This window comes from Manis pentadactyla, chromosome 1 (assembly GCF_030020395.1).
Source record: "Manis pentadactyla isolate mManPen7 chromosome 1, mManPen7.hap1, whole genome shotgun sequence".
Taxonomy (NCBI): Eukaryota; Metazoa; Chordata; class Mammalia; order Pholidota; family Manidae; genus Manis; species Manis pentadactyla.
Window position 1 is genome coordinate 21,126,763 of NC_080019.1, and position 25,980 is coordinate 21,152,742.

Consider the following 25,980-nt stretch of genomic DNA (forward strand, 5'->3'; position numbering starts at 1 on the left):
GGTCACGTGGGGAAGGGTTCCCATTGCATATTCACCTATTCACCACGTTCAGGATCTTAGGAAAACTTGGAATTGGGTCATCGATTGGGCAAAAAGGCCTTAATGACTTTGACATAAATACCTCCAGAGTGTAAGTCAGTGGGAAGAGCGGTCGGCTGGTGGTGTGGCAGCCTGACAACTAACGGCCTTGGGGACTCTGGGTAAGTATTTCTCCTGTCAACTGCAGATTGCTTGCTCTGGCATCACCTCCAGCTCTGGCTTTGCAAAGATACCCCATGATCAGAGAACAACTCACCTGTCTTACTCCCAGTCCCTCCTTAGCCAAGGTTGCACCTGTTTTTCACTCTTTCTTTATTGAGAATTTAGCCATTAGCTGACTTATTGCCCTTTTTATCTGATTAATACATCCAAACTTCTCATTTCTTGATTCCAAACATGACCCTTGTTGGTGCAATTTTAGGTCCGCTTTCTTTCCGAGATCATTCTACTGCACAGTGATCTTCCCTTCTAAATCGCTAAGGAAAAGCTGTCTTTTCCACTCATTTGTTACTTACCATTCATTGTTTCAATTATCTGGATCTGCCAGATATTAACTTCGTGGCTTTGGGCAAATGACAGTCACTCAAGTCTTCAGCTGCTCTGTTACATATGAGTAGCAGATGTACGTATCCCCAGGTGGTTTTGCATTTCCTCAGACAGTGCACACAAGCATTTTGCACTGTACTCAGTTCCTAACAATGACTAAAACTGTTGCCTAGAAAAGATGTGTAAGCCCTTTTTTCATTATAAGGAATTTATAATTCTTAATTACAACAGGGCACAAGAGAAGAAACAATAAAAGCAACCTCCACGTCTGGGCAGAATGTTTATATATACAAATATATGACTGCTCTTCTTATGATGATAGAAATGAACAAGAGTATGTAAAAATGGGGAGTGTGAGGAATCTGTGATAGAAAAAGACTTGGGAAAGATATCCTCCTTATTATGGAATTTTCAAGATTTTCCTGATAGAAATAATGACAATAAAACCTTATTTAGAAAAGATAGCTGAGGTGTATTGTAACTCATTTCTCTATGAAATAAGGGTGGCTTCCTGGAATCGAAATAGAAAAGTCCATGGACCCCATACACGCCATCTATTTTGGGTATCAGAGGATTGGAGATGAAGGTGAGCTATAGGGCAGAGGGGGATTTCCTTTAGCAATTGTGGATTGGGGACATGTGCGGGGAAACAGAGAGAATGCCTAGAGTCATGGGCATTCACACACAGCAGGAAGCTCGTGGTGGGCTTTTCCTCCAAGAAGCAGCTCTGCTCTTGAAAAGGCAATGGGTAAGCAAAAAGCATCCTCTCACTGGCCACACTGGTGCCAGTAACCACTATAGAAAGACAGTGCTGAGACCAGGCTCATCTTTCGAAGACTGCCTATTGTTCAGACAATGAAGCAGAAAGTAAATGGCTGTTGAGCCAAGATTTAAACTCAGTTCTGTCTGGCTCCAAAATGCTGGAATAATAGATTCAAAGAATAAGAAAGTCATAATTGACTGAAGGTGTGCATTGAATCCGTTTTTTAAAAGTTTGAATAACTATAATACATATGGCTGCAAAAGTGGTGATTTTAATTTTGAAAAATAAGATACTGTGATAGTGTATGAATTTTCAAAATTGGGACTATAAACTGAGATTATATGAACATAAAACCAGGATTTGGGTTAGAAGGTGAAGTTTGGTAATGTTTTCATCTTGCATCACCAGAAGCAGATGAATACCCTTTTGTTCCTGATATTGATGAGACATCTGGGAATTATATACTCTTCTAAGTATACTGTGGGTTATTAAATACACTGAAACTAAATTTGTCAAATACATAAGGAGAATAAGGAGCATAATGACAACACTGCATATTAAACTCATGGAAGCTGGCCAAAGCTGAAATTAAAAGCAATTTATAACATGAAATACTTTGATTAAAATAAGGAGGAGTGAAGATTTCCAGTAAAGAAAATAGCAAAATAGTCCAAAGGAAAAGAAAAATAGGAGAGATTAATAAAGATATATAAGGAAGTAAGTAAGTGTAAGCAAAAAATGGTAGGAATCTACAAATGAAAGAAATGACTTCTATTGTGTCTCTCAAAAACCATCTTACAGATGTTAATAAAATATGGAATTATGTTTGCAATTGCTTTACTTAAAGTTTTTATATTTCAATAAAACTAGAACTGAGGATGAATTTTTCACCTTGAATAGGTGAGGACAACTTGAAGACAGCTGAGATCATCTACTGTCAGATAAAGACTATGAGGAATATAGGAATTTCACTTTGGGAAACCATAAGAGTAACTACAAGAGAATGTTGTAATATTGCAAACAACAAGAATTGAGGCATAACGAGGCATAATCCAGACTCCTACACAACGTAGGAGACATGCCACATGTATTAAGAAATAACAGAGGAAGAAATAGGCATTTCAATATAAGTATAAATAGCTTCAAGAAACTCAGCTTCAACAATTATGAAAGGTGTGAGATTTTTTTTTAACCTACTTTGAAGCTAAAAAGTTGGCCTAACACAATTTCACTGATGCTGGCAGAAGACACGAAACCCGTGGGTCAGAGACAAAAGACTTTAGAAAGTAACAATGTCCATATCAGTTCCTCTTGCACCTCAAGTCCTTGGTGGGAACAGCTACATTGAATGAGCCAGGTGGGTTCTGTGCATGCAGTAGATTTGCATCACAATTGAAGTAAACTGAGTCACAACCCAAATCTTTTATAATGGACTGCACTGTTGATCTATTCTTCTAAGCAACTCAGGATAATTCTGTCAGTAAGGAATAAATCCAAGTGTTAATTATTCAAAATGACTTTTGAAGGAGAAAAATAATAGCTTGACAACCTACATGATGTAAAAGATTTTTAATACAAAATTAGAAATTAGAAAAAGTATATAACACAGATAAAGAGGGTCACAAAAAGATTATAAGAAAACACTATATTGAATTCGATGATACAACATGATATTCAAGGAAAGCACAAATTGTCTAATTAACTTTTAATCATTCTGGAATGAACTTTAGTATAAATATGAAGCAGACACTAAATTTTTTTAACATTGATTTAGCAGATAGTCTCAATATCTGATGTCTCAAATATTGTTTATTATATAATTCACCTTTAATCTACTGATTTAAGTAGAAAAAACCCGGAAGCAAAAGAAAATAGCATAAGATATTAGAGATAGTAAAAAATAAATGGTCAATAGATTTGATCTGTAATTTTGTTGCTATCCATAAGAGGTAGTGTAGGGCAATTTAAGAGGTTAAACTTAAGAGACTGACTTCCTCAGTAAGAAATGTGGCCCACCCATAAATAGTTTGATTTGCATCATGATATTTTACCTCTTAAGCTTACTGTACCTGTTTCATCCACTGTAAAGTGAAGATAATAATAGTACATACCACTTATTAGATTTAAATGAGTTAATAATTATTTTTAAAGAAAGGTTTAAAACCTGGAAAAAGAAAACACTCAAAAAGTACTATTACTCTTTTTTTACTAGTCAGCAAATAAATGTAGATGACAAGGTAACACATCTGAGAGTCAGAGTATATAGCTTTAATTTATAAGAAACTTATAAATCTTTAAGAGAAAAACAAAGACTCAGAAAAATTACTAAGAGATATATACACACAAAAAAAAAGATGGAAAAGAAAATATCAAAATATTTAATACTACTAACACTAAAAAGTAAAAATAGAAACAACTAGTTTTTTTATCATATTGCAAAGATTAAAATAAATAGGAGAAATATGTATGAAAACTCTCAAATACTGCTAAAAGAATAAGCATAGAGGCATACCAACTTCCTGAAGGAAATATGTCAATATGGATGACATTCTTAAGTCTTTTAAGAGATCCCAACACTAAATTTATTCCAGTGACTAAACCAAGTGTCTATAATGTTGCAAACGTGTGTCCATCAGAGTTTTATTTATAACAGTAAAACATTAAAATCAACCTAAATGTCCAATAGTAGAGTATTGATTATGTGTATTACAATATGGTACATCTATGCAACACCAGGGGCAGGACTGGGCCTTGGGCGAGGCAAAGAGGTGCTCAGGGCACACGATTTAAGGAATCACCATTCTCATGGCTGGGCAACTGTCAGCCTGCTCTTGCAAGTCCCACAGAGAGTGAGCACCTAATTAAATTTTGCTACCAAGGCCCTTTATTGCCACATTCTAGACCAGATCCTAAATATGGGATGTTATAAAAGATTATCTAGTGATTTAAGTTGATATTTTATGTGTTTCTAATGCAAAACAGGCTTGACATATGTGCACAAATATATTAAGATAACCACAGTCTCTTATCCTATTATTTGACATTTCTTGCTACCTTTTTTACTATTTTGAATAGTGTTATGATGACCCTCCTTGTATACCATTGTTTCTGTATGTCACACATTATTTATTTTTGTTTGTTTCTTAAAATTGTAATTATTTGTCAAAAAGTATGAACATTTATGAGTCCTTTGATAAAAGTTGATGACTGTTTTCCAGAAAGACTCCATTTTTGTGCTCTCAAGTAGCCATATAACTCTCTGAGTCCTCCAGATATGTGTCAACCCCTTCTATTGAAGCTCAAAATGCATGATAAATTTGGATTATATTCCCAACTCACCAACTATAGATCCTTCCAGGAGAGCAAAGACTTGGTTCTGTACATTCTTGTTTCCCCCTGTGTGCTTTGCCAATTTAACCCACCTTAGAAGCTTCCTAGGCACTAGCTGATTAGTAACACCTCACATACATTTTTCCACTACGTGTATCATAGGCTTCTGAAACCTCTGACTGCTTCTTTTTTGAATCTCCTGGCGGCAGCAATATGAATGAAAGCTGGGCAGAAGTCAAGGGAAGACAAAGGTTCCAGCTGGCTTCTGCAGCTTCTGTAATTCTGTACAAGATACAGCGTGGAGGATGCGGAAACATGGCGAGTTAACGTAGAAGTCCTTTTGGGAGAACTTCTCCCTCTACAGACTGCAATCCTTGATGCCATTCTGCAGGGATTCCATACAGACCTTACTGCACAGGCAATAGTGAGAGTTTACTAAATTAAAATTTAGGCAACAGGACATTAAAGAAAAGAAAGAAAGTAGTTTTGATTTTGTCTCCATCGTCAAGGTGCATCAGAAAAAGAGGCATCTCTCTGTAATGTCTTCCTGAGAACAGTGTCGGTGTCCAAACAGTCATTTGTCCTTCTCAGGCCACAACTAAAGTGACCAAGAGATCTTCTATTAATCTTTTACTTTCCTGCCTATGTTAATGGGAATTCCCACTTACCTGATCATATACAGAGATCCAAGTCCACTCCTTAGGGCAGGTGAACACACAGGATCACTAGTGTCCCAGCCAAGGTTTTCTTAGTTAAAGACCATGGACTGAGAACCCACATTAAGTACCTTTGGGCTTCCTGCAGGTAATGACTTGGCAGCAGATGACTGTTAGTTAACTCTTCAGGAATTTGCAGAGAGGGGCAAACTGGCACACACACAAAAATGGCATTGTACTGTCATCTCAAATTCCTAGAAAGGAGAATTGTTGTTAAGGCTTTGATGTGCTTTTTGCTCTATCCCTTCTTCTACCTCTTTCTGTCTCCCTCTCGGATCTATGCATTCATAAGGGAACTTTCAACTAACCTAAGAAAATCTGTCTGTGCTTTTAAAACAACAGGGGTTTGCCAATCTTATTCTCTAAAAAACACTTGGTAGTAGACATCTTTGCAACAGGACTCGAGTTTTATTGGTGGATGCTGTGAATTTATTTTTAAAATCCAATGTCAGTTTTAGCAACTGACCCAGTGAGTTTTTTATGATCTTTCTAATAGGTAATGTGAGATTATATTTATAGTTATCAGTTTTTAAATTTAAGCGACCAGCTACCAAATCGCTTATTGTAGAATGTTCATCCCTCCTGTAGCAGTTATCAGATTGAAAGTGATGATACAGACTTTAAAAATCTAAAACTACTCAGATAACAGAAGCAAAATGAAGCAATCTTTGGTCCCTCTTTATATAACGGGTCAAGCTTTCTTGGCACCTGCTGTCCCCAGCTGTGGTGGCTACAGTCTGGCTATGTGACAATAGACTAACCAGAATTGCGCACCACCAGCTGTTCTGTGTTCCCACGTCTTGTCCTCAGGGTATCGCTGTGATTCTTGTTGACCCAACTAGTTGTAGTGCAAGCGTTCTAAGCATAAATTATGAATGGCATGCCTTGTCCATCCATCACCTAGACTCTGCAGGCCACCTATAGATACTTGTCACAAGTAGGCATGTTGCTACTTGTAAAAAGCTGTAGAAAATAACACATCCAAGAGAAGCATGACCTTCTCTGCATTAATTTTGTTCAATCCAGTCCTGGGCCTCCATTTGCCCACTTCTTGTCAACATAGCTTTCCTTTCTTTCTAGCTAGGGAGGAAGCTGGGTAGTCAGGAGTCTTCTGACAAGCATAAAATGCAATGGGAGAAAAGAGTCAGAAGTCTTGAGCCTGAGTTCTGCTTGAGGACGTGAGCACATTTATGCAATCTGGACTTGCATATTCATCTAACGAATTCAGTTTGGAAATCTGGCTCCCACCACTACTTCCTAAAAGGGATTGGGTGCCAAGAGGGTAGCAGCTGAGAGGGGAGGGACAGAAGGCTGGAGAGTGGGCGAGACTAATTGGTCTCGTCACATAACACAGATTAGATTATGTCTGCCTAAAACTGGGAAGGGGAAGGGATATTTAATCATTGTTTATACTGAAAAGATCTGAAGCCAAGCATCCTCACAGAACCAGATGCAGGGATAGAAGCACAAGCTTCTTGACAAGAAAACAGGAAAAGCTAAGCACAGGAAAATTTAAAAAAGAAAGGTATAGCGTCTTGCTCTTCAACTAGACAAGTGAATCTAGAACCAGGTAGCAAAGTCTCCTCTGATAATTCACTAAGGCCAGAAGAGATTTTATATTGCTAAACTAGTCAATAGGCTTTCACAAAGACAGCATGAGACTGCCGAGATTGTAAGGAGTAGCCTACTACAAAGAGAGATGGATTTCTCAAGAAATTGGGCACAAATATTTGAACAAACCACCAATGTGATTAATGGGTAATGATTCTTATCTGACAATAGAGTAAGGCCTCTAAGTATCTCTGCTACAGAGTTACTGTTATAATTCAAGTTACTGTATGTTCTATAACATAAAACCATATTTTTTAAGACAGTACTCTGCAAGTCAAATTCATAGAACCCAGGCTGAGCAGTCCCTCACATGTTCTTAATATTTAAGGGGCTGCTGCGTGTTGGCTAAAGGAACAAAGTTCCTGAAAGAAGAAACCCAGTGTACCCCTTTCTTCCCACCTATTTGTTCTCCTGCCTTATGCCCTCCCTTGCATCTTTCTTTTTTCTTCCTTTCCTGATACACTTTATCCCTTTCTAGAAAATTCCAATTATTTCAATAAGGGAACATGAGGAGGAAATAGAAAGTGTTGATTTGTGATGAAAAGATTCTTCAGATTCAAGTATGGTCTATAATAATCTTTTCCAAAGACTCTGAAACTAGAATGAAATAGATATTTCCCACAAGTCATTTTCTCTGTTGTCTCTGGCCTTGGACCACTGTAAATCAGCACCCCTTGGGTTTGTCTTACATACCCCATTGGATATTCCAAACACCCCTTATTATTAAGCCCAGCTGTGAGCTAACTAGTGGTACCAAAATAGATTTTCCTCTCCTTTTTACTCTTGGGAAAACATAGACCAGAGTCAGAGCTTCCTGTAAATAAATGAGTCTGTTCTGGAGCTTTAGTAAATAATCAGTGGCTTTGTAATGGAGAATCTTTATTTAATTGGTGAGCCTGGTTTGGCATAGGGCACTGTGTCAAAGAATTTAAAGCTTTTTTGTATTTTTTTAAAAAGGTTTCTAAGGAATTTCTCTACTCAATAAATCTTTCCAATCGTTTCTTTCTTTTTCCACTCTCAGTTGCTGGATATTCATTTTCTGTAAAATTGTAATTAATAATAGCCCTAGAAAGAATAATACCAAGTTTTGTATTGCACATTTCACACTTAAGTTGTCTGCAGGTGTTTTTAGCAAATGTTTGATAGGGTGTCGTAATTGCTATGGAGGTAACAGCGCCAACTATTGAATATTCACAAATGGCTCACCTAGAAGAGCCCTTTCTGAAAGGATATTGTCAGGAAACTCTAGCGTGGAAGATTATTACACCTGCTTTTAGAAATATGAGGGTAACTCTAGCACCTAACCTTACAGTCACAGAATCAGAGATGGCTGATAAGGAGGGGACGGGAGGGACGGCACAGGGGGGAAAAGAAAGGACTCTCGGGGAAGGGAATTCAGGTGAATAGACATCAGGATGAAATGAGACAAGTACAGAACCAGATAATTTTGGAATAGAAGTGTGATTCTAGCCTTCCACTCAGTTACAGGAAAATGCTGCGCATGTCACAATTTAAAAAAAAAAAGAGCCTCTTAAAAAAATTGTTTTAGTAAATTATCGGGATCATTTTTGGCCAGACACTTTGGTTTCAAAGGCATCAGGGTGTTCTCAAGTATCTGAGCTCAAGACAAGAAAGCCTCACCTTCCCTGTGGTCTTGTCATCCACTACATTCGGGGACAGTATTTTAATCAGATGCTCTGATGGTCCGAAATGAGCACAACATGAACAATGCTGTCAGCCTGTGACCGGGATGGTTCCTTGATCTGTAGAACTCACCTGTAGTCATCTCAGCCATTACTCATATGGAACTGTTTGTTTTATTATCCCTTACAATTTGTACCCCAAAATTACATCTTTAGATTCCACTAAAATAAACCAAAATTGGTCTTATCTTTTAATGTTTATAAACAGTGATGATGGCTGCTAATATTATTGATAATTTAGAATTGTGATCCAAGATTATCTATCAATCACCTCACTTAATTCTCACAACAATTTTATGAGGTTAGGTAATATTCTCTATTTTACAGTGAGAAAACTTACATTTAAGAGATTTAAAATTCCCCGAGTCTCAAGGCAAATAAAAAGCAGAACCAAAATTTGAACCCTCATCATTTTGACTATAAAGTCCATACAACTGCCTTGCCTTCCTGCTATTTTAATTGATTTCATGATAGTACATTGTCATTGTTTATGTCTAATAGACAAAAAGAGGCAAAAGCTATAGGAAATGTTGGGATAAAATGAGGTGTCCTTTGTTTTACTACCATCACTCCCATTTCCCCATTGCTTGTCATTTGTTGATGAAGAGATTATTAGCCAGCTAGCTGAATCAGATAGGGAACCACAGGGCCGTACCACCTGGCTTTGGCACTTTCTGTTTGCATCAGCATCTGCATTATTCTCAGAGACAATTTTATAAGTGCTCCGAGATTAGACTTTGCAACTGTGTTTTTGTACCACTCAGTTCCTGTTTTTATATATATGATGAGAGAGAGCTTCAGCCTTGATAAAGTGCCTTAGAGTCACTCAAAGTAACAACCTAAAGGGTTGAACTCAAGGCCTCCAAATCACGGTCTGGTGATGACACTGCATTGTATGTTTTTCCAACATTGAACTTCCTAAACCTTATTCTTTACAAAATGGCTTAAGGCAACTTATAGAAAAGACACAGTAACAACCATAATAATTTGAGAAGGAAAGAATCAGCAAACAAGATACAAGTGAAAAAAGGAGAATGCAAGTAGCCTAAATAGAATCTGGCATTTGTACAACTGAACTCCAAGTTTGCCTCTGAGTCACCCGAACTCCAGAACCAAGACAAAGCAGGACACATCATGTTATTATCTCTGGAAAGCGTGTGTTAGATAACACAATTGAGTGCACATCAGACCTATTCTAAACTCTTTATTTTCACATTCTAATACGTTTATTTCTCCATAGTAATTTTTCTAATATTTTTGGGGGGGTAAGAAAATTCTTAGATGTGAGTCCTACTTTTATAATCCCATGTATTCCTGTAATTTGCATTAATGGGAGAATTGTTCTAAATTGAACTTTCATTGTAAAAATTAGTAATGGATTTATAAATAAATGAAAAGTAAATAATGTAAAAATGCATGGGTGAATTTAAAGGATGAAGCTACGTATTTTTGATTGATGTTCTCAGCCCTTCAATAGTAAAGCCTACTAATAAATGGTTTATGAGAAGAGAAATACAGTCATTTGTAAAATAGTGTAAATGAGCTGATGAATAAAACCTGACAAACTGAAAAGTGGAAGCAATCTATGTTGTTCTCACATCTCAAAATCGCGCAATGTTTAGCTCTATCTCAAGACACATAGGGTTCAAACAGAACATGTAATGGTGTTGAGAATTATTGAAAAAGTCACAGGTTGAAAACATTGAAGAGGCTTCACACCAACTGTTTTGTTTTCTTTAAATTATTGACCAAATTTTTGTTTCCTCTTGGAGCAATAGACCATAAAATCAAACTTCACCGTTACCAAAAATTATTTGTAGTTCTGAAAAATGTCCTCATCTACAACTGGAAATATATTTAGAGAGAGTGCCTTTCAGCTATTTCCTACAGATTTTTGTTCATCAGAACTTTAGTTGACACTGTTTTCGCCAATCCAGATACTAGATGGCATTTTGATAAACCTGAAATCATTAAATAAGCTGTCATCTCCCTAATTAAAATTCAACACTCCAACAAAATGTTTTCTAGACTTTTCTCGTGCACATTATTTTTTACATTTAACAACAACAACAAAAAAATACACAGCAATTTATTGTTTATAACACTTTGTAATACTTCTGAAATTAAAATGTGTATTATCTTGTTCCAGATTTGTATTATGGATATTTTCTATAGAAAATACCATCATTTTATAGTAGAGAAGAAAATGACAGGTAAAAGGAGTTTTGAAAAATCCAGAAAACAGATATTCACTGGAGTTCATGGGATTCAATAAATCAATTAGTTGAAATAATTTAACTCCATAACTTTGCTGCTTAATCATTTTGATAAATGTTTCTCCTAATATTGAAATAACTGATCATAAATTTTCTGTAATTTTACTTCATATTCATTTCTTTCTAAGAACTATCATTAAATTTATTCCCTATAATCAGAAAGGCAACATTTGTATTGGAAAATGTCCTTTAAATTCTAAAACTAAGAGAGTTTGTCTTTCATTATCAGATAATGCTCTATGTCTGTTCCAGGCCAATATACCAGCAAATTAGATGTACTTTTTGGACATCATTTGCAGACCATACAAGAATAATATAGCAATCACATATATCTGTGACTTGACTTGTATTTGTAATATTACATCTTGATCACAAATGAAGAGTACATATGTATAACTGGAAAAGAGAAGATATTAAAGCATGAAATACATTTTCTGATCAGACATGCTATCTTGTAGCACCTTGTAGAAGAGATGCTTGATTTGATTTATGTTGCCCAATAAAATAAGACTTAGAACCAATAAGGGGCTGTTAAAGAGAGGCTGCTTTCAATTACCTATAAAAACTGCTCTACATTTACAGCTTCATGAGGGCAAGAATAACACCTGTCTGTTTCAGCAGTGTATCTAAACATCTAGCAGAGTGCTTAGAAAAATCAGTTATCCTATCAGTAACATGAATGGAATTAGAATTTTAAAAGAAGGGAAGGACATCCCATTACTCCAGGAAATTTTCTCTGCAGAAGATATGATCCTGTTCAGAGATGGAAGGTCAGGCTTGAAGTTTAGAAGAAAGATGCTTTGTAGGGAATCCCAAAATGGCCATAATGAGCTATAACTTGCAGTTCAGATCAATGGTTGCTAAATATTTTCTGTAAGGGGCAGACAATGAATATTTTAGGCATTGAAAGTCAGATAGTCTCTCTCACAACTATACCACAACTGCTGTTACAGTACAGAAGCAGAGGTAGACAATAAGGAAACAAATTGGCATGTCTGGACTTGACTCATGGGCCAGCCACAGTTCACCAGTCCATGATCTAGTTATATATCACTCTCTCTTTTCTTCCTTCATTTACCTATGCATTTTTTAATTTAAGTAGTTTTAAATTTTTATTTTTCATTGTGATAAAGCAAACATAGTTTAAAACTTGATTTTTAAACTATGTTTAAGTATGCAGTTCGTGGCATAGAACATTCTCATCAGCCCATACTGAAACTCTACACCCATTAAAGACTAATTCCCTATCTCCCCTCCCTCTAGCCCCTGGTAACCATCATTCTACTTTCTCTCTTTATGAATCTGACTACTGTAGCTAATTCACAGAAGCAGAATCACGCAGCATTTGTTCTTTTATGCCTGGCTTATTTCACTTAGCATGTCTTCAAGTTTTATCCATGTTTTAGCATATGTCATATTTATATTCTTTTTTCTGGAGCAGTTGTAAATTCACAGCAAAACTGAGAGGAAGGGACAGATGTTTTCTATATACCTCTGGGCCCCACACATGCACAGCCTCCCCCACTGTCAACATCTCACACCAGAGCTGTACATTTGTTAAAACAACTGATGAATCTACAATTGATGAATCTATACATCATAATCACCCAAAGTCCACATTTTACATTGGGTTCAATCCTGGTATTAAACATTTGATGGGTTTGACAAATGTTTGGATGACCTATAACCATCATTTTAATATCATACGGAGTATTCATTGCCCTCTGTGCTTCCATCCTTCCCTCTCTCATTCCCTAGCAACCACTGATGTTTACATTGTATCCTTAGTTTTGCCTTTTCCAGGATAGAGTATAGTTGGAATCAAACAATATGTAGTCATTTTCAGATTGGCTTCTTTGACTTAGTGATACGCATTTAAGGTTCCTACATGTCTTTTCATGACTTGATCATTTCTTTTTAGTGCTAAATAATATTCCTTTGTCTGGATGTACCAAAATTTATTTATCCATTCACCTACTGAAGGACATTTTGGTTGCTTCCAAGTTTCACAGTTATAAATAAAACTGCTATAAACATCTGTATGCAGGTTTTGTGTGGACATACATTTTCAACTCCTTTGCTAGATCATGTGGTAAGAATATATATAGCTTTCTAAGAAATTGTCAAACTGTCTTCCAAAGTGGCTATACCATTTTTGCAGTCCCACCAGAAGTGAATGAAGGTTTATCTTATTCTACATCCTCACCATTTGGTTTCATCAGTGTTTAGAATTCTAGTCATTTTAATAGATGTGTAGTGGTATCTCACTGTTGTTTTAATTTGCATTTCCCTGATGACATGTGATGTGGAGCATCTTTTCATGTTCTTGCTTGCCATCTGTGTATCAGTGGTAAGGTGTCTATGAAGGTCTTGGCCCATTTTTTAATCAGGTTGTTTCTCATTATTGAGTTTTAAGATTTATTTGTATATTTTGGATAACATTCCTTTATCAAGTATCTTTTGCAAATATTTTCTCTGAGTCTGTGGCTTGTGTTCTCATTCTCTTGACCATGTACTTTTAACATAATTTTATTTAAACATTCCATTATATCTCAAAAATACTATAAGAAGTTGAGGGAATAATGCATTTCTGGTTAATGGCCCCTCCTGCACCAACACAGAGATAACAGTACTAACAAGTAAAAGATCACAAATGGAAACAAAAATCACAGGAGTAAATTGAGGCTATAAAACCCAACCATCACACTTCCCTAATACCAATTCTGAAGATTTTTCTTGAACATCTCAGCACTTTTACATGATTGCAAAAAAGTTTATTAGAGTTCTTGTTTCTGGTAAGATGAATTAAGCACATTCTTCCAGTGAATGCAGCTGTAAAACATGGACAGAATGTATGAACAACCATTTTAGAACTCTGGAAAACAAATAAATAAAATAGGCAGATTTAGAAGATAAAAATTCTAAGTCCCACTCAACCACCACTGATCTTACCAGCTTTTGTCTCTGCCATCTCCAGGCTTGGTCTCAACACAGGCTGAAACCCAGGACTGGGCATCCTTGCAGACAAAGGGAGTTCCTGGAGAAGCCCTCTAGTTTTGGCTTGCAAGATGGGAAAGGGATCTTCTACAATGAGAAAGAGTGGGATAAAAACCCTTGTGTTCTTTTCTCCTTTCTCTCCTCTCCCTCCTCAAGCGATCCAGTGCACATGGTGGCGGTGGTGGAAGTAACAACAGCGATGGCTAAGGAGCACATAAAGAGGAAGTCGAAGCTGCCTTGAAAATCAGAGTAAGCCCCAAGAACATGAGACAAATACCTGTTGATTTTTTTCTCTCTCTTTTTTCATGCTGCATCTAGACTCAAGGAATGATTACAATTGCAGGAAATGCATAACAGAACTGGAAAATAAAGCACAACTTTCTGGCTAAACTGAGAAGAGCAGCCCCAGAAATACAAAAAAATTGTTGTAGGGAGATCACAGAAAGAAAAGTGTTGAGTAACCAGAAAAAAATAGTTCAGGAACTCCTGGGAACACCACCAAGATGCACATGTACAGCTTGGACACATAGCAGCATCCCATCGACTTTGAGAATCGAACTACACAATAGATCACCGTCCGGAACTCTGAATGCCTACAGGGTGGCACACATCGGACAGATCCAAATAATACTGCAAAGGCATTGATACTCAGACCACAATGCCCATTAGGCTTGTCAGAACTTGCAACCTGACACCAACCAACCAGGTGATTGCCTGCTAACACAAAAATATCAACAAACTCTGAAAGACTTAAGGAAGACCCAGAGAATCCTAGCATACAATCCAATAGAATCCAGAATACAATCCAAATTTGCATGGCATATGAAATGCCAATTTCAGGCCAATTGGCCAGGAAAATGCCAATTTATGTGTAAGGGCAACAAACAGATGCAAACACTGAGATGACACAGATGTTGGAATTAATATAACAAAGACTTTAAAGCAACTATTATAAAAACCCTACAAGATGTATGGTTAAACACTCTTAAGATGAATGGAAAGAAATAAATCTCACCCAATAAACAAAAGGCATAAATTAGGATCAGGGAACTTTAGAACTGAAAAACAAAAATTCAAAGTTTGACACTCACTGGATAGACTCATCAGCAGAATGGAAATGATTGAAGCAAAAAGTGAACTCAAAGAGTCTTAAAAAAATCATCTAATATGAATGATAAGGAGGAAAGGATTTAAAAATCTATGACCAGAGTCTCAGGTAAAATGCCAAAAACTTTAAAAAGCTTTGTATCTTTAGAGACACAAAAGGAGAGGAAAAAGAGTATTATTCTGGGAAATATTTGAAGAAATAATAGTTGAAAACCCCACAAATTTGGAAAAAGATGTAAACGTACAGATTCAAAGAATATAGCAAACTCTGAACAGAATAAACCCAAAGAAATCCACACAGACACAAATCAGAATCAAGCTCTTCAAAACTAAAGGCAAAGAAAATATTTTGAAAGAAACCAGAGAAAAATATTGCATTACTTACAGGGTATCAATGATTTGAATGACCGTATTTCTGGAGAGAATAAAAAAAGGGGCTGGAATGAAGTAGAACAACACTTTTAAAGTGCTGGGAGGAAAAAAGACCCAAAATTCTCTATATATTGAACAAAAATATCTCCAATAATGAAAGTGAAGTAAAGACATGAACAGATAAAAGACAAGTAAAACAACTCATTGCCAACAGACAAGGACTAAAGACATTTCCAAGGTGTTCATCAAGGAAAGGAGATGACATGAGAGGGGATACCTGGAAGATACAAGAACACAACAGCACATAAATAACTGGGTAAATATAACATCCTCTTCTTCTCTTGGGTTGTTTAAAATACGGTTGGTAGTAGAAATAAAAAATTGTAACATTGATGTGGTTTTCAATATATGTAGATGTAATACGTAAAACTATTATATCATAAAGAGGCAGGGAGGTAAAGGAAACTAAATGGTGGCACATTTCTACATTCTACTTGAAGTAGTAAACTACTAATTTTAAATTGACTGAGAAAGGTTATGACTATTAAAATCTCTAGAGACACCACTAAAATCCTATACAAAGAAACAGAGTGAAAAATACAATTGATAAACTAAAACAGAATACCAAAAATATTGGTCAAACAACACAAAAGAGGACAAGAAAGGAGAAACAAAGGAACAGAGAGAAAGAACAAACATAAACCAAATAATAAAGTGGTAGATCCAAGTCCAAACATACAATAATTATATTCAACAAAAATACTCTTAAAAAGCTAGCCAAAAGACATATTATTAGAATGCATTTAAAAAGAAAAAAATATGATCCAATTCTATGCTGTCTACCAAAACTTATTTCAGTTGTAATTATACATGTAGGTTAAAAGTAAGGGTATAGGCAAAGATACACCAAACATCATTGTGAAGAAAGCTGGAGTGTCTATATTATATCACACAAAGTAGACTTTAACGTGAATAAAATTACCAAGAACAAAAGAGAAGATTACAGAATAATAAAGCAAATTTACTAAGAACTCATAATCCTAAATATTCATGCACAAAAACAGTTTCAAAATTCATGAAACACAAAAGGAGACATAACTTAAAGAAGAATTAGACAAATTCACAATTTTAGTTGGAGATTTCAACATTCCTTTCTCATAATTCAGAGAACCGGTAGACAGAAAATTACCGAGGGTGTAGAAACACTGAAGAGCACCATCAACCAACTGGATCTACTTGACATTTACAAAACCCACAGCCCACAACAGCAGAATACAAACTTTATATAAATCCTGGGCAATAAAACAAACCTTAACAAAGATAAAATAATTGACACCATATAGAGTATGTTCTCTGACTATACAACAGAATTACATTAGAAATAGATAACAGAAAGCTAAGAAAATCTCAAAACATTTGGATATTAAATATTTCTAAACAATTCATGGATTAAAAGCAAATTCTCAAGAATAAAAAGAACATATTTGAATGCACCAGAATTTGTGAGATGCAGATAAAACAGTGCTGAACTATACAACTATAAGATTCAGTGCTTATGCTGAAAAAGAAGGCTTCAAATTAATAAACTTCTACTTTAAGAGCAAAATAAACTCATATCAAGCAGAAAGAGTAAAAAAGCAGAAGTCAATGAAATTGAAAACGAAAGGCAACAGAGGAAAAAAATCAGTGAAACAACAAGCAATTTCCTTGAAAAAACATCAATAAAGTTGATATACCTCTAGCAAGATGAACAAAGAAACTACAAAAATGCCAATTACTAATAAAGGAGTAAAAATATCAATATAGACTGTGAAGACATTAAAGGGGAGTAAAGGATACTATAACAAACCTTATACTGTATACAAAATTTAACACTTAATAGGTCACAGATCTAAATATCAAACATAAAACTACATTTTTTAGTACACAATATAGAAGAAAATTGTGTGAGGTAAAATCATCACATGAGGCAAAGAGCTCTTAAACATGGCTCCTAAAGCATATCCCATTAAAGAAAAAAATGATAAATAGGACTTTATCAAAGTTAAAAACTTTTGTGTGATAAGAGACAGAGTTGAAAGAGTGAAAGATAAGCTATGGACTAGGAGAAAATATTTGTAAACTATGTATGTGTAATATGATTTGGGTTCAGAATATGTGAAGAACTCTCAAAGCTCAACAATAAAATATATCCATTTAAAGGTGGACAAAAGATTTGTAGCAACATGTCATCAAAGAAAATACACAGATGGAGTAAAAACCATCAAAAGATGATCAATATCATAGACATCCTCAGTTAAAGCTACTATGAGATACCACCACATACCTATTGGAATGGCTAAAATATAAAATATGATATATCAAGGGCTACTGAGAATGCAGAGCAACTGGAACTTCAAAAATTGTTAGTAAGGATGCAAAATGGTATAGTCACTCTGGAAAATGGTTTGGTACTTTCTTGTAAGGTTAAACACACACTTAAGACATGAATCAGGATTCCCACTCCTGGGCATTTACCCTAGAGAACTGAAAACTTACCTTCATAAAAATACCTATACACAGATATTTATAGCCTTCTATTTAGAATGGGCCGCAAATGGAAATAACCACAATGTCCTTCAACAGGTAAATGAATAAACAAATGGTGATACATCCCTTCAGATAATGAAACACTATTCCCAACAAAGAACAATGAACTCTCAATTAACACAACTTAAAAGTATTTCAAACCCATTATACTGAGTAAAAGCAGCCAGTCTCAAATGGTTACATATACATAAGTATAACTGCATTCGCATAACATTCTCAAAAAGACAAGCTACAGTCCTTGGGGGGATTTAACTACAGACGGACAGCATGACAGGATGTTTTGCAATTATGGAACTGTTTTTGTATCTGGATGGTGGTGTATGGGGGTGAAAAAATATTTTCCTCTACCCTTCTTAGGTTCTCCAGCTGGGGTTCTATAAACTAGATTAGCCAAAGACAGATTGACAAGAGAAAAACAAACAGAAGTTTATTCACATGAGCATAGTGCTTGTACACATAGGAACACCCAGTGATAAGTAACCCAAAGGGGTGGTTAGAACTTGGGCTTATATATCATCGTAGGCTAAACAATGCAAAAGGGGTTTAGGAGTTCTGGGCAGAGGAGGCAAGTTATGAGAAGGTGGTCATGCAAAGTGTGGTAAATAATGTGTTTAGTAAGACTTGTTATGCAGATTTAAGTCAGTGCCTTTTCCATTGATTAAAATCACTAAGAGTCCCCCTCTTCCTGCTACAGGAGAGGAAGACACCTTTTACAAAGGGAAATTTCCTTTATAAATGTTAAGTTTTCTTTATGGAAGGAAAATTTGTGCCATATTTTTAACCAATTACCTATTAACACAAATAACATGTTTAATAAAAACCATTTACCAAATTAAAGAAAGTAGTGAGAAGAACTGTTTTAAATATTTTCAATTTTATTAATGTCCCACTTAATAGAAGACAGCTGGATTCTTATCATTGTTTCTGGGCCCCCTGGGATCTCAAACCATGCTTTGAGAACTTCTGCTTTATGGAGTAGGAGACTAGGAAAAATAAATAAATAATAGATCATGAAACTTCATCTATCAGTGAATCTTTATATGCAAATTATTGATGTTTTAAAATGGTGTGTGTTGTAGATTCATAAACAAAGCTAAAAGATACTTGTTTCTATGTGTATGAGAGCACATAGAAATTGTTGCCTTAGCCCAAAAACTAGAATTTTCTCCCTAGAAACTAGAAAAATCTCCCTGCTTTCACTATGCCACGTTGCCTCCCAAATGCCTTGTTAGGGACATTACAAATCCCACTTCTTTTCCCCCTCTGGACTCTAATGGAAAGTATATTAAATACCTCATTAGATATATTTACAGTCTGAAAATACTATTCTGATTTAGCTTGTCTTTTTTTTATTTTTCTTTTTTTTTCTCTTAATTTTTTTTTCCCTAAATAAATGTCTTCCCAAATATTTTCTGAATTTCTCTGAATAACAACAGCTGTTCATTCCCAGGTTGGCTATGACCCCAAAGCAGCAGTGATATGAAGCCAACGTTCTCTCCTTGACAGGATTGAGAAAAATTGACTTTTCTGGATTCTGTTCACAAAACATATGAGGAAAAGCAAAGGTTAATGAAAATAGTATACCTTCCGGACTTTTCACTTTGGGATATTTAAGATAACTGGAAGGTTTCAAAAGTCATTAATAAAGAATATATCTGGATGTTAATATATTATAAAATTAAAGAGTTGGAAATGTCCTCAAGAGACTATTTTATTGCCCATCCTTTATTCAGCGACACACTAGTGTAAGAATGACATCAAACTGCTACAAATATTTCTCATCAAAGAAAAGGAAAGGAGACTTCACAAATGTTCTGGGGAGCCCATTGTAAGAGCTTTTGCTACATAACAAACCATCTCAAAACATATTTAGCTTGTGATCATGTGGGTCAGCAATTTGGGCTAAACACAACTGTCTGGTTCTTCTGGGCCCAACCAGCCTTACGCATCTACAATCAGCTGGGAAAGCTCATTTCTGCAACACAAGTTCTCATCCTCCAGCAAGTTAGCCCACATATTGGCAAATCAGAATTTTGCAACAGAACAGATCATCAAGATTCTCTTGAGGCCTAGACACACTGTCACTTCTGCCACATTCTATTGGCCAGAGCAAATGACAAGTCCAGCCCAGGGTGAAAAAGCAAGGGGAGTAAAATCCATCCCTTGATGGGAAAAACTGCTCAGTAACAAAATAAAGGCTATGTTTAGAGGAAGGAGAATAATACAGCCAGTTCTTCAAACTGTCTTCCGTACCCATGTTCTGTGGTCCAGAAAGCTACTGCATGCCAATTCTCAGCACAAGAAAGAGATGATAAAGATGTAGAAGCATGTCTTACAGAAAGAAGGAAGATTCTGAAGATAGATCAGATGTCAGGAGATACCTAAATATGCAAGGAGGGACACTTTAGTTGGTGGTGGCGGGAGAGACAGAAAAAAAACTGAGTACTAAGGACAATAAGGAGCACTTTTATCTCCAATGTACAGTTATACAAGGTGTAAGAAGGGGTAATGGAGGGTGAAATTGAAAAAAGGAAAACTTGAGCAGAATTCCATGAGCATTCTAAGAGTAAAGATTATTATTCTATAGAATAATCTTACCAAACAATGTATCATGCATTGCTTAAGCACTTGAAGAAAGACTGCAAAAACACACTTTTTAATTCCTTAAGGAAGTAACTTACCTTATACATTGCAAGGCTAGTCAGTTTGTTTAACCCTCTTCCTTTCTATACTTGTCTGCTCATGTCGCTAATTTTCAGAGTGTATTTTCTCTTCCCCTCCATTTTCAGTTTTTCAGACCAGCCCTAATTGGGTCGTGCATAGTGATCTACAACATTCCAGTTGGCCACCCTGTTTCCCTCATTTCTTTTTCCTACACAACACTGAGGATTGAATTCCAAAAGTATCATCTTGGAATTACACTCTCCTTAAAAATTTAGTGTTTTCTTTAGCCTATCATTGTCAGTCAATAGACATTCATTTAGCTCCTGTCACATGCTAGGTGCTGGATAAAAATCAGTGTGTTAAATAAAAATCATCACTTTCCAACTGAACAGTTTATTTTTAACCATGTCAAAGAAATTTCTCATCTATTATTTCATTGGATCTCTGTGAATTGGCCAAACAGATGTTGTTTTCTCCCTCCTCACATGTGGAAACTAAAGCACAGTAAAATATACAGGAGTGACTTAGGCCATGTAGCCAGTTCAGTTATTCAATTATCCAATTCCCCAAACTAAAAAGAAAGTGAGACAGCAAAGCCTGAGGAAGAGATAATGAGTATCTTTCACTATTTATTCTGTTGGAGCTGTTCTTTCCAAATAATTGGATCTTGTAAATTACCTCTGACTTAAAAAATATTTGCCTTATGAACACAGACCATCCTCCCACGGAAAATGTGCTTTTCATTCTACCAGCTTTCTCTTCTTCTCTTCAAAATGGTCCTCAACACTCACCGCCACCAAGGAATTTCCTCAGAAATTCTATGGTTATAAAAATATTTTACATTAAAAGAGAGTGCATTTTTAAAAAAAATAACACTCCTATAGATTTTATTTGAACCTCACATGGTGGTTCATGTGATGTGACCATTTTCATTCTACTTTACAGATGGAGGATCTAGTATGACTCCAAGAGGCTGAGAGAATCCCCAGGACTATAGCTCGTGGACAAGTCAGCGTCATGATGGAAGAATCCAGGGAATTTCCTTGCACAGATCATTGGCTCTAATCAGTCATTACAGATCGTCAGTACCTGTGAACATCACTGTGTGTCAGTGCTTGTATTCCTTCTGCTTATATACCTTTTCACTGGACCATGCATTCTTGTCCCCTGTTATGGGCTGACTTGTGCCCCCACCCCTTCATATGTCCAAGTGCCAACCCTCAGTATCAATGTCACCATATTTGGAGATAAGCTCTTTAAAAGAGGTAATTAAGTTAAAATGAGGTCTTTAGAGTGCAGTGCTAATCTAATATGACTGATGTCCTTAAAAGAAGAGGAGGAGACGCCAGGGATGTGTGTGCACAGAGGAAAGACCTGGTGAGGACACACAAGAAGGCGGCCATCTTCAAGCCAGGGAGCGAGGCCTCAAGAGAAACCACACCTGCCGGCACCTTGATCTTGGACTTCCGGAACTGTGGGGAAGTAAATTTCTGTTGTTTAGGCTCCCCAGGCTGTGCTATTTTGTTATGGCAGCCCTGGATGACTAATACTCCCCCTTAAGCCATAAGCTGTGGTCGTGCTTCCTACTCCTTCAATACTATTATGCTTCTCTTATCACAGGACTGTCTCAACATAAACTTTTCATAGTTTGAGGGCTTTCCAGGATCTTCAGAAATTAGAAAATGTAAGCCTTTGCCACTGTATTTTTTTCTTAAGAAAAATCCATCAAAGCATATCTGCACTAAAACCACTATTGAAGTTTTCAGATAAGAAAAAAAATTTTTTTTTTAAATGAAATTTGATCAAGAAGAATGTTGTTTCATATTACCTCCCTGTGGCTTAAGGCTCTCAGGTCACCAAAGATAAAATCTTAGGTGTCCTTGCAATATTTAAGTGTCTATCAGGAGCTAAAAAAGGTGTTAATGAAGAGGATTGCATCTGCTGTGTGACCACAGTAATAAAGCATCTTGCTGAAAGAGAATTTGTTCCTTCCTGTCTTTTTGCTCTCATCCTGGAAGCACACAATTTCACCAGCAGATTCCTTTCCAAAACTAAAAACAGGAAGACTATGTTAAGCCATGCTTGAAGTCTCTTTGGTTCTCCTGTGTCCCACAGTGTCTCTGCTGTTTCCTGATCATGTCCGAAGTACACCATTGACTTCTTTTTCCAGCTTTGGAAAGACTTGGTCATTCTCCTAGAAGAATGAGTTTTTGAAATTTTTTTAATGAGGCATGGTGTAATGGCTTTTACAGTATCAGAGCTCTGGCAAGGGATTATAGGGGAAAAAAAGCAATGCCATCCACACCAGCCAGATTTTTGGTCAACTAATGTGCCAAATATTTGACAGAAGAGTGATGAATGAACAATGAGAATGTTTAGAAAACATTAAAAACGACTTTTTTCTGAGACCTTCTCAGTACACACAAAAAACATAACTGGATAGATCAGAGTCACAGTTTAGAAAATAGAAAATCACATAGCTACTGTTTCTTAGGCAAAATCATTAGCATAATGGATAGAAGTACAGGTACATTCTTTTTTACAAAACGGTGAGATTCTGGTCCTGCTCTAGGCTGCACTTCTAGTCTGATGTGATGCTAAATTCTAGGTCTCTTGTCAGGAGAACTGCAAGGAAACAAGAATCACTTAAGTGACTGGATCCATAGGAGTGTTCTTTGGCTCTTATCCCACAGTAACCGAGCAAAGTAAATCCTGTACTCCCTTCTCGCAACAAATTAATTACTAGGGGTTACAATAGAATTGAAAATGGACATCTAGACGGAGTAGGAACTAGAACCAGAGACAGTCTGCTTGGCATCAAATTCCAGATTTCCCCAAGGACTGAACCAGCTTCTAAGTCTGGCAGGTACAGGTAGATGGGAGGTGAAGCATAGCCTTCCAACTGTACCAAAGCAGAAAAAAAAGCCCTTTAATCAAGAACCCTCCCTACAAATGCCTACACATTTAATTTTTTATGCTACATCTCTATTAAGCCCTGGAACGGCTAAACATTTGTCACCTGAATTCACTTTCTTTTTCCCTTCATGGTTATCACTGTGGAAGGTAACAGAGAAGACGGTATAGCAAGCCTTCCACCTGAAACCTGACAATTTTTCTGCTCCATGGACCTCATCAGTATGGGAGAGACCGCAGTGTCAGAGGAAGGATTACAATCTGGAGGGGAGGGAAATAGGGAGCTGCCCTGCCTGGATTAAAGCTTCAACGTGCATATAAATGATTCAAAATGTAAATTATTAACTTGTTCATAAAGTTCACTTTTGCTAGAAATCCAGCTTGCCTGTATAAATAAAAGAAAAACTTTTTCTCAAAGAGAATCAGAAAACACAAAGTTCTATTTTCAGATTTATTTTCAGCAAAGAACTTGTAAACCTTTGTAGGTATTTTTTTAATTATAAAAGTAATGCATGCTCCCTACATAAAAAAAATTGAGATGATACAGAAAGATTTAAACTAGAATATATGATACTCTCCTCTCTGCTCTTTTCCTCCCAATCTAATTCTCTAGAGATAAAAACTGTTAATAATCTATGGCCCTATGTAAATATCTCTGTACAGATCCCATATCCAATTGAATCCCTATAGTTAGATTACACAATAGAGAACATCATATTACTTTGTCACTTAGCAAATCACCATGGACCTTTTCCAAAAGAGAATATGAAGATCTACATCATTATTTTTAACCACTGCATAATGTTCTAGTATATACACTGTAGCAAAACTTACTTAACCAATCCTTAAAGATGAAAATTTAGGTTTCTCTAACTCTCTATATTTAAAAAGAACATGAATATTGTGTCTACACATACAAGCATGCATTGCATACTGTTTTCTCTTATAGAACTCATCCTTAAAATTTGAATTTATAGTTAAAAGCATATTAGCAATTAAAATATTGACAAATGTTGACAAATCGCTCTCAAAATGTTTGTGCTGATTTCATTTACAATCCAAGCAGTACTATAGAAGAGTGCCCAATTCCTTCCCTGGATTGTACCTGTCATTTTGTTTTTTGCAAAATCAGATAGGTAAAATGTACATCTCTTGGTGGTTTTCATATTTGTTTGTTTGGTGGAATTGAACACATTTCCTTTGATGGGTATTTGTATCTCCTGTTTTGCAAGTTGCCTGTGTATAACCTTTGCCATTTCACAAATGTCTTCTTCTTTTATACCATACTGATGTGTAAGAGCTCCTCCTTCTGAAGGATGGATATTAGCTTATTTTATGTGTTATCTGCTGTGAATCTATTTTGTTATTAGTATTTCTGGAATTTGTCCATGTAGGAGTTTTCAATTAGGATGCATTGAAAAATGAATCAGTTCCTTTCTTTGTGACTTCTGGATTTAGTGTCAGACTTGGAAAGTTCTTCCCTCATCCAAGATTTTCATAATAGTCAGCTTTCTCTCATACCAATACTTTTTTGGTTGCATTTTTAAAAAACATTTAGACCTTTAATTCATCTTGTATTCACTCTGGTGTTAAGTCTGAGGCAGCAATCCAACTTTGTTTTTAAATGGTCATGTCAGTGTTCAAAACATCAGTTCGAATAGTTGTCATTTCCCCAATGATTTGCAGTGTCATCTTTATCACACAATGAATTCCAATAAAGGTTTTAATTTATTGATTGATTATTTTGCACCATTGAATTGTCTCTTCTTTTACTGGTATCACACTATTTTAATTACTATAGCTTTATAAAAGCAATTTAATATCTGATACAAAGATTTCATTCTTACTATTTTTCATTTCTAGCATTTTCACTTCTAGTCTCAGATATTTATACTTTTCGATGAAAGTTACAAAGCTTAAAAAACTGTTATGTTTCACATTGGGATTTTATTTGCTTTATACATTAAGAAGAATTTATATTGTTATAGTAAGTTTTCCTATAAAGGAATAAGCATTGTCTTCCCTTTTAAGACAGTATTTCTCACACTTGTAGTTAATTACTTTCTTAAAAGAGGTGCTATGTATTTTCTTCTTTATTCCTATTTTTTTTGTTATTTCTTTAACCAGAATATTTTTATTCTATCATCTTTATTAAGTGCTTATTGACATCTATATGGTATTTTTTAACTAATACCCAACTAAACTGTAAAAATAGAGTCAATACTGTTTGTTTCCCCTCCAGGCATGAAGTCATAATATAACCTGAAAATACTCTACCCAACTTGAATGTAAACTCTTAAGACTGAAGCCAGTCTCTGTTTGCATGGCAGCATATCCTAACAGCCTTATTATAT